Source organism: Sinohyriopsis cumingii, chromosome 7 (assembly GCF_028554795.1).
Source record: "Sinohyriopsis cumingii isolate HCF-2022 chromosome 7, ASM2855479v2, whole genome shotgun sequence".
Lineage (NCBI taxonomy): Eukaryota > Metazoa > Mollusca > Bivalvia > Unionida > Unionidae > Sinohyriopsis > Sinohyriopsis cumingii.
The window spans coordinates 116,627,833-116,645,243 of record NC_142967.1 but is presented as its reverse complement, the minus strand read 5'-3'; the positions used below and the strand labels follow the sequence as shown (position 1 = coordinate 116,645,243).

Here is a 17,411-nt window from a genome sequence, read left to right as displayed (position 1 = left end):
AGGTTCATTGCCACTTTAAAACAGTATACAGCAGAGTAAACGGTGGATGGGAGGTGGTGGTATGGGAAACAAAGATATCCATAACCGTTCCGTGTATTACCACACACACCCGAAACAAAAGGCTGAAGGAACTGAACTGTTCCCATGTGTCAAACCTGAAGGTTTGTGAAGTGTTGATCACGTGCTTATACCGTCTTTTCTTTTTTTTACCCAGTGCAAATATCAGATGATGGCCATATTTATGGTGCCAATATTCAAATATAGTCCTCCCAGTAACTGTTTGGTGAACCCAAACAAACATTAACACAATCGGATAATATCGGGCCTAATCAATAATATTCTCAGACCCTCACGATTCATTTGGGAAGGGGGCGGGGGTCTCTTGCCCCCCTCCAATTTGCATCTACTGTAAAATTGCTGTAGTCTATATACGAAAATTAACAAGCCCGTCAAGTTTCGCCCCCTCCCCCCGAATTTTCTTAAATGACGTCTCTGCTATTATTATCTCTCTAATCTGTTATTTGGCCTGAGCCGGCGCATTGATATTTGCACGAGTCAAGTTTTTCCTTCCCCCGAATCAAGTTTTGCCCCACCCCAATAAAGTCTTCCCCCCCCCCGAAAAAAGTTGAAATGACGTTCCTGTTCTCCTGCCCATTTTTTAAAATAACTAGGCTACTGTGGCCAATCGCAATGAATTTCTATAGCGAGTCATTTATTTCAGATGTTTAGCAGGTATACGTGATGGCAATGTTGTCATTCCTAGCAAATGGATTTCGTTACGTGATGGCAATGTTGAGTCATTCCTAGCAAAGGGATTTCATTACGTGATGGTAATGTTGTCATTCCTAGCAAAGGGATTTCATAACGTGATGTCAATGTTGTCATTCCTAGTAAAGGGATTTCATTACGTGTTGGCAATGTTGAACCATTCCTAGCAAAGGGATTTCATTACGTGATGGCAATGTTGAGTCATTCCTAGCAAAGGGATTTCATAACGTGATGGTAATGTTGTCATTCCTAGCAAAGGCATTTCATTACGTGATGGCAATGTTGTCTCACTCCTAGCAAAGGAATTTCATTACGTGTTGGCAATGTTGAACCATTCCTAGCAAAGGGATTTCATAACGTGATGGCAATGTTGTCATTCCTAGCAAAGGGATTTCATTACGTGATGGCAATGTTGTCATTCCTAGCAAAGGGATTTCATAACGTGATATCAATGTTGTCATTCCTAGCAAAGGAATTTCAGAACGTGATGGCAATGTTGTCATTCCTAGCAAAGGGATTTCTTATAAGTTAGATATAATTTTTGGTAAAAGCCAATATTGCTAAATTTCGTGTGAAGTAGACGTGGGGAAAATGGGTGATCAAACTAATGTCTGTGGCAACATACAATGATTTGAAGTTATCTTGTTTGTTTGTTTTTGTATAAGTTTATTGGATAAATTTGACGTATGAAATACAGAAACTATAGGATATGTCTTCAGTAGAACGCATGTCATCCCATTATTATTTAATTACAGTTACTGGCAAACGTATGTCATACAAATATTAATTATAGTTACTGGCAAACGTATGTTGTCAAAATATTACTTAATTATCATTACGGGCAAACGTATGTCTTCAACTTATTATTGAATTAGTGTTACTGGCAAACGTATGTCGTCAAAATGTTACATAATTATAGTTACTGGCAAACCTATGTCATAAAATATTACTTAATTATAGCTACTGGCAAACGAATGTCATAAACTTATTACATAATTATAGTTACTGGCAAACGTATGTCATAAAATTATTACATAATTATAGTTACTGGCAAACGTATGTCATAAACTTATTACATAATTATAGTTACTGGCAAAAGTATGTCATAAACTTATTACATAATTATAGTTACTGGCAAACGTATGTCATAAAAATATTACTTATAATTACTGGCAAAAGTATGTCATAAACTTATTACATAATTATAGTTACTGGCAAACGTATGTCATAGACCTATTACATAATTATAGTTACTGGCAAACGAATGTCATCAAAATGTTACTTAATTATAGTTACGGGCAATGCTGAGTCATCAAAATATTACTAAGTTATGGTTCCAGGAAATGTTGAGAAAGTCAATATCCGATTGCCAGACGAGAGAAGGTCCTAATACTAAACAACCATTTTAAACATTTAGGATTCTGAAACCGGGAAATTAATTTTGAAAGAAATAACTTTGATTCTTATAACTTAAATAGCCAAAGATATTGTCTGTGCCTCATCAATAGCTAAATATAATTCAATAGATTTTGCTCAAACTTGAAACAATATAACGTTCTTGTGTGAGTTTAATTATTGCACAATTAAAGCATATAAATGAGGTACGCAAATATAAACATATATAAAGATCAGAAATACAATCCCCAGCGAAGTGACAAACTCAGCTAATCAAATTCCAGATTACGTAATTAATACCAGCGAATATCGTTCACACTAGAAACAATTGACTGTTCTATAATATTTAGCCTATGTACAAAAATTTGATCAGAAATATAATATTTACTGTGGTAAGAATTTCAGCCGATCACTTACTGTTGGTATGACAATGTGGTATGAAAATTAGTTTAACAAAACTAAGGTATTCTACTATCAGACGCACTTGAGTCGAGATTTCAGATCTTGAGATCGACTGTGCAAGCTAGGGGCCCCGAGTGGCATAGTGGTCTTGTTATGTTTATTTGATTTAATTTGGTTGTTTTGTAGTTTTTAGAATCTTTATTTTAATTACATGTCAAACTAATGTAATTTTGTTTACATGGAATTTGATATTTTCCAGAATATTCCGTTAGACCTGATTCTTTTCATCAATACCTAATAATAGAAACACTGTTTCTATTTTGACTTAGTGCTCGACATTGAATCAGAAATTAGTAAGACAAGTAAACAACTTTTTATTTTTATTTTATTGTTGTGGTAAAATGATTAGTTTTTATCAGGGTCATATTAGGAATACGTGACTTTAAGATGTAAACATAATCACGTGACCCTCTATTTCGCAATTCAGACATTTCCGAAATTTCGCAGAAGTTCGATTTAATAGAGATATTTTGTGAAATAATTTCAGTTTGGGCTTTTAAACACTTGATGCCAAGTTCTTTTCTTCTGTTGTGACCAGTTTTGAGTTTTTGAGTTTTATTTTAATTTTTCGGTTGTAAAAGATTATATCGTTTCTCTAGAAATATTTGAGTACTCATACAGAATTCATGGACAAAGAAATTTATTTAAATTTTATTCAGAAATTCAAACACCAGATATATTATTGACTGTGGAATAACAAAGGACTGTACACATCAGCTCTGTACTTACTTCAGTATACGTCATCGCCTTCCATTTTGGATTTTTCGTTGGGACTCGAACTTGAATTCATTAGAATATTTCATTACTAGAACTTCTAAAATTTAATTCGTTGGTTATTCTTGAATTATTTTTTGATTTAATTTTTAAAACCGTAAGTTCTTATTTTTTCATTTTTATAGTGTGTTTCCAGGAAAATAAATTATTTGTTAAATTTTACAAAGCTTGTTGTTTTCACTCTATTTTTTGTTACTGTTTATTCGAGCCTAAACATGTAGCTTAAAAATTGGGTTTCTCGTCCTCGATTTGAATTTTGGCTAAAATATTTCAGAAAACTTTGTTTTTTTGAAATTTGAATTCGCCTAGTTTTTGAAATCGTTAGTGATATCGGCAAGCTTTTTCTAAAATGTCATCAAAAGTGGAAACCTTTCTTTCAAGTCCTATCCAGGACCAATTAGACCTTTTCAAAAAAGATGAATTAATTCAACTTGCCAGAAAATATTATCTTTCTGAGCTAAAGCTTCCTTAACGAAGCAAGAAATAAAAAATATTGTGGTCCAGTACTTGGTAGAAAAGAATGTTTTGAATAAAAGTGCTTTGGTTTCGATCAATAAGTCTGTATCAGACTCTGACATAAAAAGTAAAGGAATTAGAAATAAAATACAAGATGGAATTGGAGTTGAGGAAGCTAGGAACTTCAGAAAGATAAAGAAGAAAAACAAATGCAGTTGCAATTGGAGAAAGAGAAAGAATAAATGAAATTGGAAAAAATAGAAAGAGCAAATGCATTTACAATGGGAAGAAAGAGAGAAAGAAAGACAAATGCAGTTACAAAAAGAAAAAATACAGTTACAGAAAGAGCAAATGCATTTACAAATGGAGAAGGAGAAAGAACAAATACAAGAGGAAGGAGAGAAAGAGAGATGCAAATGCAAAGAGAGAAGGAACAGATGGTATATCAATTTAGAATAAAAGAAATGGAGCTTGCAAATAAAAAGCACATTTCCACTTCAAATACAATTTTAAGTTTCGATGTTGCAAAGAATATTAGGTCAGTGCCCCCTTTTAGAGAAAAAGATGTAGACAAATATTTCCTTATTTTGAAAAAGTTGCTGAAAATTTGAAATGGCTAAGAGAACATTGGACTAAAATATTACAATGTATACTTATTGGTAAAGCTAGTGATATTTAACGTTCCCTGTCAGTTCAACAAAGTGGTGACTATGATACGGTTAAATCATGTATCTTAAGGGGTTATGAGTTAGTCCCTGAAGCTTATCGGCAAAAATTCAGAAACTATAAAAATAAGCTGGACAAACTCATATCGAATTTGCTAGAGAAAAAGAGCAATTATTTGATAGATGATTGCTTAGCGAAGAAAGTTGAACAAGATTACGAAAGCCTCAGACACCTCGTTTTGGTTGAAGAGTTTAAGAACTGTGTCCATAGTGACATTAATGTTTACCTTGACGAGCATAAGATCGAAACCTTTAAAAATGCTGCTCATGCCGCTGACGAGTATTCCTTAACTCATAAAACTAATTTTGTAAATAAGACTTCCACTCAACAGTCTTCTGGCAGAAAATTATTTCAGCCTAATACAAGCCCTTCTAAATCTCAAACTGGCGCAACTTTAAAAATCTAGCTTCAGATAAGCTTGACCAAGATCCTTGTCTCTTCCTGCGTGCAGCTATGGCAAGAAGAAAGGACACATTATTTCTGATTGCTACAAATTAAAAAACAGACACTAGAATCAAGACAGACCTATTCCAAATGCTCTTATTTCTAAGAGGTCAAGGTCATGGTCATGTATTGAAAGCAATACATTTGTTGGGTCTAATAAAACCAAGTCTAGTTTTATCATGGAGAATTATAAATCATTCAGATAGAAGGGTTCTATATCACTCTTAGGTGATTCGGCCAATCATATGTTAAGGGACACAGGAGCGTCTCAGTGTCTTTTATTGTCAGGTACCTTTCCTTTTTCTGAGACGTATTCTTCCAATGAGAGTGTTCTTATTCAGGGAGTAGAGAGCGGCTATGTTAATATTCCTTTCCATTGTGTAAATTTGTCATCAGACTTAGTCTCAGGACCCAGGACAGTCGGCATAGTGTCTGTTTTACCCGCTGAAGGCATTCATTTATTACTAGGCAAAGACCTAGCTGGAGACAACGTTGTGGTTAATCCACTTGTAACTGACAAGCCTTGTTTGGATCAGAAAGTCGATAAAATTGAAAAAGAATTTCCTGATTTATTCGCAGCTTGTGCAGTTACCAGAGCTATGGAAGAGAAGGCTCTTGAGAATGATGTAAATAAAGAAATATTCCTTTAGCTGACACATATATTGGTCAGACTTTTGTTGAGGTCACCTTCACTCCTTGTTTAGATGAATCAAAGGGTATTGATCACAGCGATCCTCTTTTAACTACTCATTCTCTTTATTTTAATCAGGGTGTCACTTGTCGTCGAACAGGAAAAAGATCCTGAGATATCCTGTTTATTTCAAATGGCCATTAGTGAAACTGAAGCCACTGAAGTTCTTGTCTGTTATTTAATTAAAAATGGAATTCTTATGAGAAAATGGAGACCTCCGACGGTATCTGATGGTGATGAGCGGTCAGTGAAGTATCAAATTATAGTTCCAAAACCTTACATACAGGAAATACTTAGTTTGGCCCATGATACTCCTTTGACTGGTCATTTAGGGATTAATAAGACTTATCACAAAATCTTGACTCACTTCTATTGGCCGAAAATCAAAGGTGATGATTGTAAATACTTTAGATCTTGTCATACTTGTCAAATGATAGGAAAACCCAACCAGAGGATACCTAAGGCTCGTCTACAACCTATTCCTGCCTTTGACGAACTATTTAGTAGAATTATGGTAGATTGTGTTGGTCCCTTACCTAAGACCAAGTGTCAGATAACCAATACATGTTGACCATTGTGTGTGCGTCCACAAGGTTTGGACATACTGGGCGTGGACCATTGAAGTTGTTGAAAGAGAAACTTCTTTCTAATGAAGATTCTGAAATGAATCATCTCGATTGTTTCCAATTTTAAGTAGAAGTTGTCAAAGGCTTGCGAGGTAGCAAGAGCAAATATGCATTCTACTCAATCAAAAGTAAAGTTAAGATATGATAAAAACTCGAAGGAAAGGAGTTTTCAGCCTGGCTCTCTTGCCTATGCCACAAAATCCCCTTCAGGACAAGTATTGTGGTCCCCACACAGTTGACAGGACAATAAATTATTTAAATTACATCATAAATACTCCTGGGAGGCGAAAACAAAAACATTTCTGCCACATAAACATGCTAAAAGAGTATATTGAAAGAGATAGCCAAGTTAAACATGCAATTAATTTAGTTGTGCCTGTCCCACTGAGCGAATATTTAGTGAAGGAATATCATCGGATTTTATTGATATTGGAGTGACAAATCTTCGGAATTCAGAAATTATGAAGGATCTGGACCAGAAACTTTCACATTTGCAAGTGCAAAAAAGAAATGAACTTAAACATTTATTATTTGAATATTAACACTTATTTCCAGATGTTCCTACAAGAACGAACACAATTTTCCATGACGTTGAAATTGTAAATTTCAAACCTGTGAAACAGCACCCGTACCGGATGAACCCTCTCAAACAGGAATAACTGAAAAAAGAAATTCAGTATTTGCTGGAGAATGATTTTATAGAGCCCAGTAAAAGTGACTGGAGTTCACCATGCATACTTGTTCCAAAACCAAATATAAATTTCCATATGTGCACTGATTATAGGAAGGTGAATAGTGTGACAAAACAGATTAATTTCCATTACCAAGAATCGATGACTGTATTGATAACGGAAAGAGCAAAGGAAATTTCGGCATTCGTGACTCCACATGGACTTTATCAATATACGGTAATGCCGTTTGGGATGAAAGGGTCGCCAAGTACTTTTCAACGTCCCATGAATATGATTCCCTCTGGTCTAGATAATTGTGAGTCTTACATCGATGATGTCATCATCTACAACGACACCTGGAAAGTGATGTGATGTGATGTGATGTGATTTTTGATTTTTAACGTAGCTTTAACAATTTTTCAGTCATATCGCTACGATGTCTGCAATGTGGCAGTTTATAGTGATGTCTAGCACTGAGGCATCATGCCGCAGACATGTAGCATGATGTCCCAACTAGTTACATTATCCTGACACCAGGCCGACCAGTCCTAACACTAACCTCTTAATGCTGAACGCCAAGAGACAGCTGTTAGTACCATTTTTTAAGTCTCTGGTATGACTCGGCCCACGACCTCCGGCATCCAAGGCGGACTCTCTAACCACTAAGCCACAGTAGCGGTACACCTGGAAAGAACTTTAGCAATAATTTATCCAAAAGTGAGTTCTACCGTGCTAGTGTAACTTTTATAGGACATATCGTGGGACATAGACAAGTTAAACCTATAGATGCTAAAGTCAAGGCTCTCTCTGAATTCCCTGTGCCTGTAAATAAAAACAACTGATGCGATTTTTACATATGGCTGGATTCTATCGGAAATTTTATTCCAATTTTTCCATAATTGCTGAACCCCTGACAAATGTATCGAGTAAAAAAAAACAAGTTCCTTTGGACTGAAAAATGTCAGGAGGCTTATGACAAGTTAGAAGCAATACTTAAAAGCGTGCCTTCTTACAGCTCCAAATTTCAGCCAATCTTTTAAATTGTCTGTTGATGTAAGTGATGTTGGGTTTGGAGCAGTTTTGATTCAAGACGTTGAAAATGGTATTGCTCATTCAGTATATAAAAAGTTATAAGTATAAGAAATTAAATAAGCGCCAAAGAAATTATTCAACAATCGAGAAGGAATGTTTGGCTTTGATATGGGTATTACAACATTTTGAAGTTTACATTAGTTCATCTCCTTTTTCGATTATTGTGTTTAGTGACCACAACCCAACTTACTTTCATCGACAAGATGAAAAATAAAAATCAAAGACTACTAAGGTAGAGTTTTTTTTTTGTTACAGGAATATGATACTGACATCAGGTACATCAAAGAAAAAGATAATTTAATAGCAGATGCACTTTTCCGTGTATAACAATGTATTAGTTCATGTACACTGTGTGTAATTTATAAGAGTTTGTTTTTAAAACCTCTTGTATAATTAATATATGGTAAAAAGAAAACTTTATCATATAAATCTTTCTTTTTCTTTATGGGAGATATGTTATGTATATTAGATTTAAATTGGATATTTGTAATCTTTATTTTAATTACATGTCAAAGTAATGTAATTTTGTTTACTAGGAATTTGAAATTTTCCAGAAAATTCAGTTTGACCTGATTCTTTTCATAAATACCTAATAATAGAAACACTGTTTCTATTTTGACTTAGTGCTCGACATTGATTCAGAAATTACTAAGACAAGTAAACAACTTTTTATTTTTATTTTATTGTTGGGGTAAAATGATTGGTTTTTATCAGGGTCATATTAGGAATACGTGACTTTAAGATGTAAACATAATCACGTGACCCTCTATTTCACAATTCAGGCATTTCCGAAATTTCGCAGAAGTTCGATTTAATAGAGATGTTTTGTGAAATAATTTCAGTTTGGGCTTATAAACACTTGATGCCAAGTTGTTTTCGTCTGTTTTGACCAGTTTTGAGTTTTTTAGTTTTATTTTAATTTTTCGGATTGTAAAAGATTAATTCGTTTCTCTGGAAATATTTGAGTACTCATACAGAATTCTAAGAAAAAGACATTTATTTAAATTTAATTCGGAAATTCAAGCACCGGAAACATTATTGACTGTGGAATAATAAAGGACTGTACACATCAGCTCTATACTGATTACAGTATACGTCATCGCCTTCCATTTTGGATTTTCGTTGGGACTCGAACTTGAATTCATTAGAACGTTTCATTATTAGAATTTTAAAATTTAATTCGTGGATTATTCTTGCATTATTTTGGCATTTGATTCTTAAAACCGTAAGTTCTTATTTTTTCATTTTTATAGTGGCCAAAGTTTGTGGCTATTTAATCTCGCATCAAAATAAATTTTGTACACCCACGAATTGGTGAGAGGAAAAGAATGCTCAATTTCTCACTGAAATTTCTTTTTGTCCTCAGTGAAATAAGACGTAATAGCCGTGATTGTTTGATAATTGACCTTCTGTATCGTGCAGTGAAATAAAATTATTTCATGCATATTGTGAGATTTATTCATAATGTGGCTAATTTGGTGATTGATTAGCCACACATACGACAAGAAAAAAATTCGATTTCTGACTCGGGCACTACCTCCACTGGGCCTGTCTTTATGACTCAACAAACTTCTAGTAACAGGACACTCCCATACCAATGGACCTGTCTTTATTACCCAAATAGCTTCTAGCAACATAATTACCCATTCTAATGGACCTATCATTATGACGCAATAAACGTCTAGTAACGTGACATCCTCATATCGCTGGACCTGTGTTTATAACTCAAGAAACTTCTAGTAACATAACACTCCATCCCACCCCAGCCCCACAACCACTATCAATGGACCTGCGTCAGATTTATAAATGGACGAAGACCACAATTAATTCAAGAGTTTTTGTTCACGTGATACACATACACATCAGACTAAGATATAATTAAGGAGTCGACCTTTCTCCACAATGTATAATGTTTCACTTTGTTATATTTCACAGGATTAAATCAATTTACATCAACTAATCACAAATTTAGTTGCTATTAGTCACGCCTTTAAAGATGAAAATTATGTCTTCGGTTTTCTATTTCTCTTTTTTTTTCGTTTTGATTATGAGGCTGATACGGTAAATCCAATTGGTTGATAACACAGTATATGCAAATCTCAACAATTCTGAATTGTATTAATGTAGATCTTGTGTTGGTACAAAAAGAATTCGTTGTAATTTTCCTCCACAAGACCTGCCGTAACCCACCATATTGCTTTCGAAGAAACAGCAAAATTGGAGTGTGCACAATGTGATTCTAACGCGTACAAAACAGCACTCAGAGATAAAATATAAACCAGATTTAGTAGATACAACAAAAAAGACTTGTTTATTGTCTATAAGTCGTATAATTTGGGGAGATTAGTGATTTATCAGCTAAGTAGATAATTGTTTTATTCTTCTGGCTAATAAAACCTGTAAATAAAACCCCCATTCAATAGTAATACCCGTTCATTGTCGCAATTCACATATTGTTTGCCCATTCTTGGTTATATCAAAATTAGGTCAGCTTTGCGAATTTGATAATGTCCTTTATTATTCTCTTGTTTATTCTTATTCGATTGTAAATTTATATATTTCACAATTCTTAATATTCATTTATTGTTCGTTTGTTTGTTCATTATTTCACTCATTTTATTCTTAGGTATATTCTTTTGCTTACCAACTTGTTTGTACCTTTCTCTGTTCGTTCGTCGGTTAATTGTACATCCGATTTAATTATTAGACTGATTGGTGAAATCGAAAAATTTAATTATATCATTAATGACTCTACACTATTTAGAAGACAAAAATCATCCGAAAATCTCAAGGCACGTGGTTGTAATTAATTTGATGCATCTGTGGCGTATGAATTGTGGGATATTACTTGAATTTTTATCGAGTGAAAAGGTATGCGCGATTTAAAACTCTTTCATTTATTAATCCTTTCAGATATTGTAAAGATTAAATGTTTAAAATTGGCATGAAAAATCTAACCAGTCAACGAAATCTACGATAAAACGTACTCATCTTTACGGAATATCGAGAAAAATATAGGCAGAGGACTGCCTTTTAATATTCCTCTGGAGTTTGCTATATTTAGATGTTTTAACCATACACTTCATACTGAGGCAAGTAGATATGAAGCTAACATTGTTACAGAAAGATTTTGGAGCTTCCGCTCCAGAAATAGTTTACTATTAGTTCATGAAAAACACTGTGTATTTTGCTTTTAAATGTTTCTAGATATTAGAGAAAAAATATTACAATTACCTTTGGTGTGTTCGTCCATCCTTAGAAAAATTCTAAAGCTTGGTTTCATGTCCAAGTCCACAGTTTATAAACCATTTATTAGATATACAAATCCCACTATTTGATGTCTGATAGTTATACTATAATAACTGCATCCATTATAGTTACCTTTTTGTACGTGTTATAGGATGTTAGACTGAATTAATGAAATAAAGAATACATCGATAGCCGCTTGTTTGGAGGTGACATTGTAACCACCCTTTAACTTGTATCACTGAATGATTTTCTATTAGTGTGAATGGGTATTTTCGCACCTGGAGAATCGCCTTCGGTTAACTCTACATATTGAAACTTAGCCGCCATGTTACAAAGTTTGTCCTTAGGGTTTATCACACTGTGCTCTCGTGCAATTTTTAGACATGAGGTCATTAAGGTTTGCGTCACATCCGCCTAATTCGTAACCCGCCCTGTACTAACTACTTAATTTTAATCAAGAACAAGAATGACATTGGTACGTTAGAAAAGTACCAATAGAGGACGCGAGAGTACTGGCATGTACCAAAGAATACTGGCATGTACCAATGAATACTGGCATGTACCAATGAATACTGGCATGGAACAGAGTAATGGTATGTAACAAGAACTAATGGCATGTGACAAAGAATAATGGCATGTGACAAAGAGTAATGGCATGTGACAAAAAATAATGGCATGTTTAGTTTAAACATATTTTATTGTCGCTATCTGATACAATGGGATTGGGCACAAGTTTTAATAACTTAAATTAGCCCTCTCCTTACACAATACAAGTATTACAACCTATTCCATGCTTAAGAATGAAAATAATTGAATGCACAATGACAGTAATCATGATTTGAGTAAGTTATTTTTAAATCGTCCGCATACACGTTGTAGAATTCTCTATTTTTCGTTGACACATCCCTTTCCCCAAAGCAGTAAACCTAAACTAACAGTTCCATATGGCACTGATTGTAATTTTCTCATCACCTTAGTTCGTTGTCTACAAAGCTTGGGACAGAACATGAAGAAATGCATGGTTGTTTCATTCCGTTCATTCCGTTGTTTAATAACCTGAAGCTTTCGTCCTCATGCAAAACACTTCATCAGCAGACTGATTTAATTTCAACTGACGGTTAACATCGCTCGATGAAATGGTGAGCGATGGTGAAATTCAGTGCCATCACAACCATATTCGGGAAACGGAAAGGACATTGAAAGCGAGATTTATTGAACATAGAAGACCAAGTTCAATCTCGTCTAAAGTATCGTGGCACATCCACAATATTTGCCCTGGCCATATTGTAACTAGGAACTCAGTGAAAGTCCTAGATGGAGAACAAGCCTTTAATGATTCATTGGTCAAATGTATATAAATTGTAATAACAATTACATTTGCCAATATTTTGTAACCAAACTTTTTATATATACAATCAAAGCAGGAAGACAAATAGTTTTCGCGATGAATTTGCAATATGACCACTAGGTAACTATGCCGATAGTTGTTGTTACTGGATTGGGTTTGAAGACAATGGTTGCAATTTCACAAATGTTTGTTGTTATGTTGTTACTCTAGTGATCATCTACGAGTCGGGTATCTTTATTAGAACTTGGAAACTCGAAAACCGTGGTTATTAAGAGATGGTAGCAATATGTGGGTGGTTGCTAGACCAAGTTTAAAAAAAAAGCATATATTTTTCTTTTTTCTAAACTACCCATCATTCCATCATTTATTTATGCTGTATATAATCATTTTTGGCATGTTTCTCTGTAAAATGCTTTGTTGGCTTTATCTTGGAAAATCAGCCATGGTTGCTTCATACTTCATAACATTTTTTTGCTAGCTTAATCTTGGAAAGTCAGGCATGGTTGCTTCATACTCCATAAATATTTTTGATGGCTTTATCCTGGAAAGTCAGACATTATTCTGTTAAATAATCAGATTAACCTTGCTTTGGAAATGCATGGAAAATTGACTAGGCTATGGTATTTAACTTTTACAAAATGATACACATTTGATGAGTAATTAATTCTGTTGTAAACTAATAAACAGTGACATAAATATTCATAATAAATATAATATAACTAATTAATCAAATAAGTATTCGAGCTGCAGAGTAAACCTTGAGACAAAATGAAACTCCTTTGTAAATTGCAGTCTGGTAGAAGATGTTTGGAGAATGTGGATAACATTTTTTCTTAAAAATCTCATTGATGAACGTAAATAATTCTGCTGTACATTTTAGGGTATTGCATAAAATTACATCACTAATTAGTTTGCATCCTCCATGAAACTGAATTGTACTGTTCACGTGCCAAATTAAGTTTACAATGTTTAGATGGGACTTGTCATTACATAATTATATGCATATATAAATACTGTTCAAAATTAAATTTTAAGAAAAAAATTAATTACTCTGGTAATGGACACATCCTTCAATTAAGGTCGATTAAATTATTGATGACAGAATCTAATCATTCTTCAACCACCAAGTGCACTGCGCATGTCTATTTTTATTACGCATTCTTTTGTTTGCTAATCGTCAGAGAGACTCCCTGCTTCGGACTAAAAGTCGGCACACAGAAAGGAAACTGTGAAAACTTGGAAATCTTAATCACACAAGTTCATAAAAGATAGTGATTATTTGTTGTATTTAACTTTATACCTCTCCTGTGAGAAGGAAACATCTTCTCTATAGTGGATTTTAAATGTGTGATGATTCAATATTAAATTTATGAAACGAGTTGAATAAAGTTAAGCAATTGCGAGCCTTGTCAAGCAAAAGCTGAATATTATTCAACGAGTTTCATTAGTGAATATTAAATCATTATCCATTTGAGATTCTTTTTTTATCGCATAGTGTTTATTTCAGTGGAGATTGTTTAGATAGAAATATGAGCAAATAATTTTGTTCATTCTCACTGAGATTCGGCACCTTTTATTTGTTGTGCGTAAAAATAGTCCCAGACTAAGTTAAACAAGTATTAGCGTTTTAAAGTAGTTAATACTTTTTACAAATATAAATCAAAGAATAAGTGTTCTTCCGAATAAACAGAACATTTTACACAAAGTCACTTTTCAACACAAAATGTCCCGTGCGTGCGATGTAACATTGTTTGATACAGAACGGTTAGATTGCAGCAGACGGATCCATGTTTACCCTACAGCTAAATATTTTTACATTGTTGCGATTTTCTTGTGAAAGGAGAATTACTGGATGCAGAAATTCACATATTTACTGTAATGTATTTGTGTCCCGATATTTGCCTTATTTGATTTGGAACAGCAGACTACAGAAGGCATAAACAAATTTCATTTTGAGTCGGAATTGCATCACATATTTACCGCGTAAATATGTTGTGGTTTGATAAAGTTCTGTCAGCTGGGAGACCGAGGTGAGTTTATTTACTTCTGTAAGTTATGCCACGTTTGTGTATAGGGTGGAATCAATGTACAGGAATACAACTCACCCCTACCCCCGCACCCTCTATCAACTGAACAATAACCTTAGTTTTACTTGTTCTAAGTAGTTAGAGCGTCCCCCTCGGAGGTGGGAGGTCGTACGTTCGAGCCCGGGCCGAGTCATACCAAAGACATATAAAATGGTACTAGCAACTGCCTCGCTTGGCGCTCAGCATTAAAAGGTTAGTGTTGGACTGGTCGGCCTGGTGTCAAGATAATGTGACTGGGCCGGACATCATGCTACATGTCTCCGGTATGATGCCCCATTGATAGGCATTTCTATAAACTGCCACACTGCAGACATCTAGAGATATAAATGAACTTTTGTTACAGCTACTTTAAAAATCTACATCACACACACACACACACACACACACTTGTTCTTTCTTTGGGGTTTTACGCCATTTTTCAAAGCTTTCTATACTATACATGTTGTAACAAGCCCCTCTCTGAGGTAAATTCGCCATATATAGAAAGATGTGACCTTTTACCAATTCCCATTTTAGATTTGAAAAATGGCCGCCAAAATATTCATAGTATTAATAAAACGAAAAAGTCCCTTAAGGCGGGATAAAGAAAATGATATATGCAGACATGTAAAATGTATGTGTACGTTTGGGGCTAGGGTGCGAATTTATTTTTTAATGAGCTTAAATTGACTGGTTAGGTCAAATGAATGCTGTTCTTATATATGATTTATTGTAGCTATAAAAAATGTAAAATTTTTGGCATAACTGTTATACTGTTGTTTTCATGAATTTCATATTAAGTTGGTTGATGCGCCATAAAATTTGTGCGTAAAAGCTGTCTCCTGACCTGCAGTATTGTTGGGAATAGTTGTGCCTTTCAGGTATTGCCTGTCCTGTTCCATCCCCTGCTTGCCATATTAGGTCGGGTACCAGGCAAATAGATCCAAATACAAGTCACGTGTGAGTTACCGAATATGGTAATAGTTTGTATGTAATTAAATCACGTGTGAGTTACCGAAAATGGCAATAGTTTGTAGGTAATGTCCTCCATGTGCAACTATATGCCCGTACAATGTATAGCAAAGCTATCAAAACATTTCTGGAAATAAGAAATAAATGGTTAATTAAAAATAAAACAACAATTAGTTAATAATGTGATTAATTTAAAATCTTTTCTCTGCACTAGTAGTAAATTTAACGGTAGGAGGTCAGATGGCACGTGTTTTTACATCATGTAAAACTGTACTGATATATTAAATCTGTATTCCTCAATTTTACCTTCTTACGAATAAATATCCCTTCGTTTACCGATCCTATTGTATGCGAACAGCATTTCTTTCTAGTTACAAAATTACAAGGAAGTATATTAATTTTCTGCTAACTCTCCACGTCTGTATCAAACAGATCACGCATGTTTTAAGCTAACTTCGGGTAAAACTTTCATGGAAAGATGTAAGAGTATGGGAAAGGCTATACTAAGATGGATGAACGCCTATCTCTTGTTTTCCTAAGATACCCATATTTCACGATGTGTGCAGCGCTGGTTCTTTAACTTTCAGAGTTAGTCTTATTTTGTAGTATTTATTGGATGTACATTCTATATGATGGCACTGCGATACAAATCTTCTCTGTATAATTGACAGATAGTTTACGATAGCCATAGGACGGGCAACTGATTAACATAGTTGGCAACAGGGCAATATAACTGGAAACTGGACAACATATTTGGCTATAGGGCAGCACAGTTGGAAACAAGGTCAACATATGTGGCAACAGAGCAGTACAGCAATCATCCTAGCGGCATGATACGCGGCTAGGGGATGTCGGGTGGTGTGGTAAGGTGCATTAGTCGTCTGACTGGTGAGTCATTTGATGTGTTAAACCTTGATATTTGGAAGATATCCGCATCTTGGTGAATACAAAACTATACGAGTTGTATGTGATAATATCAATATCATTTAGCGTATCAGTCATATTGTTCGATCATAATAATATCCGGTATATTTTGTGTACATGTACACGACATGTATTTGTGGGTGTGTCCAGCTCCATCTTTGGTGTATATATCTTGTTGATGACACTTTTGTATAAGGATCCTGTTTAATTAAATATATTAAATACAATATGATTTAAAACCGAGTCAGTATTAGATAAACACAATAATATAGCTTACCATCTGGTGAGAGACACAGCAGAGATGTTCATTAGGAAAGATAACTGAGATAGATCTGCATCTGCCCTTTTCCATCCCAGGATTGCCCGGATGTTAATAAATGGGTCAACCTCAGTATCGTATTTAATCATCACAGTTGGAAGAATGCAACAAGGAAGTAAATTTCACTGCAAATCTATAAATACTCGAATTTATCTTCAGCTATAATTGATAACTCTCACACTTTAAGTCAGGATGTATGAAAACAATCACAACGATGAGGCTAATGCTTTTCATGATCAAGCACTACAATATTCTGCAAAGTGTTATGTTTTACCCAAGTACTCGCAAAGTAAACAAAGTCCTTAAGAGCAATTAGGCAACAATCGACACTTCAACTAATAATCAACTGTGAACATTTAATCTTTAAACCATTTTCTTCTTTTCTGCCGTCAAATCAGCAGATGTAATTAACAAAGTATTCGACGTTA

The 17,411-nt window shown here is 34.4% G+C and overlaps 1 protein-coding gene across 3 annotated transcripts in view; it reads right to left on the bottom strand.

The window, feature by feature from the left end:
• Positions 1-17,056, bottom strand: part of LOC149795989 (heat shock 70 kDa protein 12A-like) — a 44,295-nt gene extending 27,239 nt beyond the window's left edge. The window contains exons 1-2 of one of the 3 annotated variants that reach the window (XM_089965902.1): positions 16,942-17,021; positions 15,616-15,867 (exon numbers count right to left, since the gene is read on the bottom strand). The gene's annotated coding sequence lies outside the window, so the exon portion shown is untranslated. Of the gene's footprint in view, positions 1-4,807; positions 5,001-15,615; positions 15,868-16,941 lie in introns of those variants that run through there. The other 2 variants (XM_089965901.1, XM_089965904.1) reach the window with 2 other exon arrangements.
• Between the last annotated feature and the right edge of the window lie 355 nt (positions 17,057-17,411).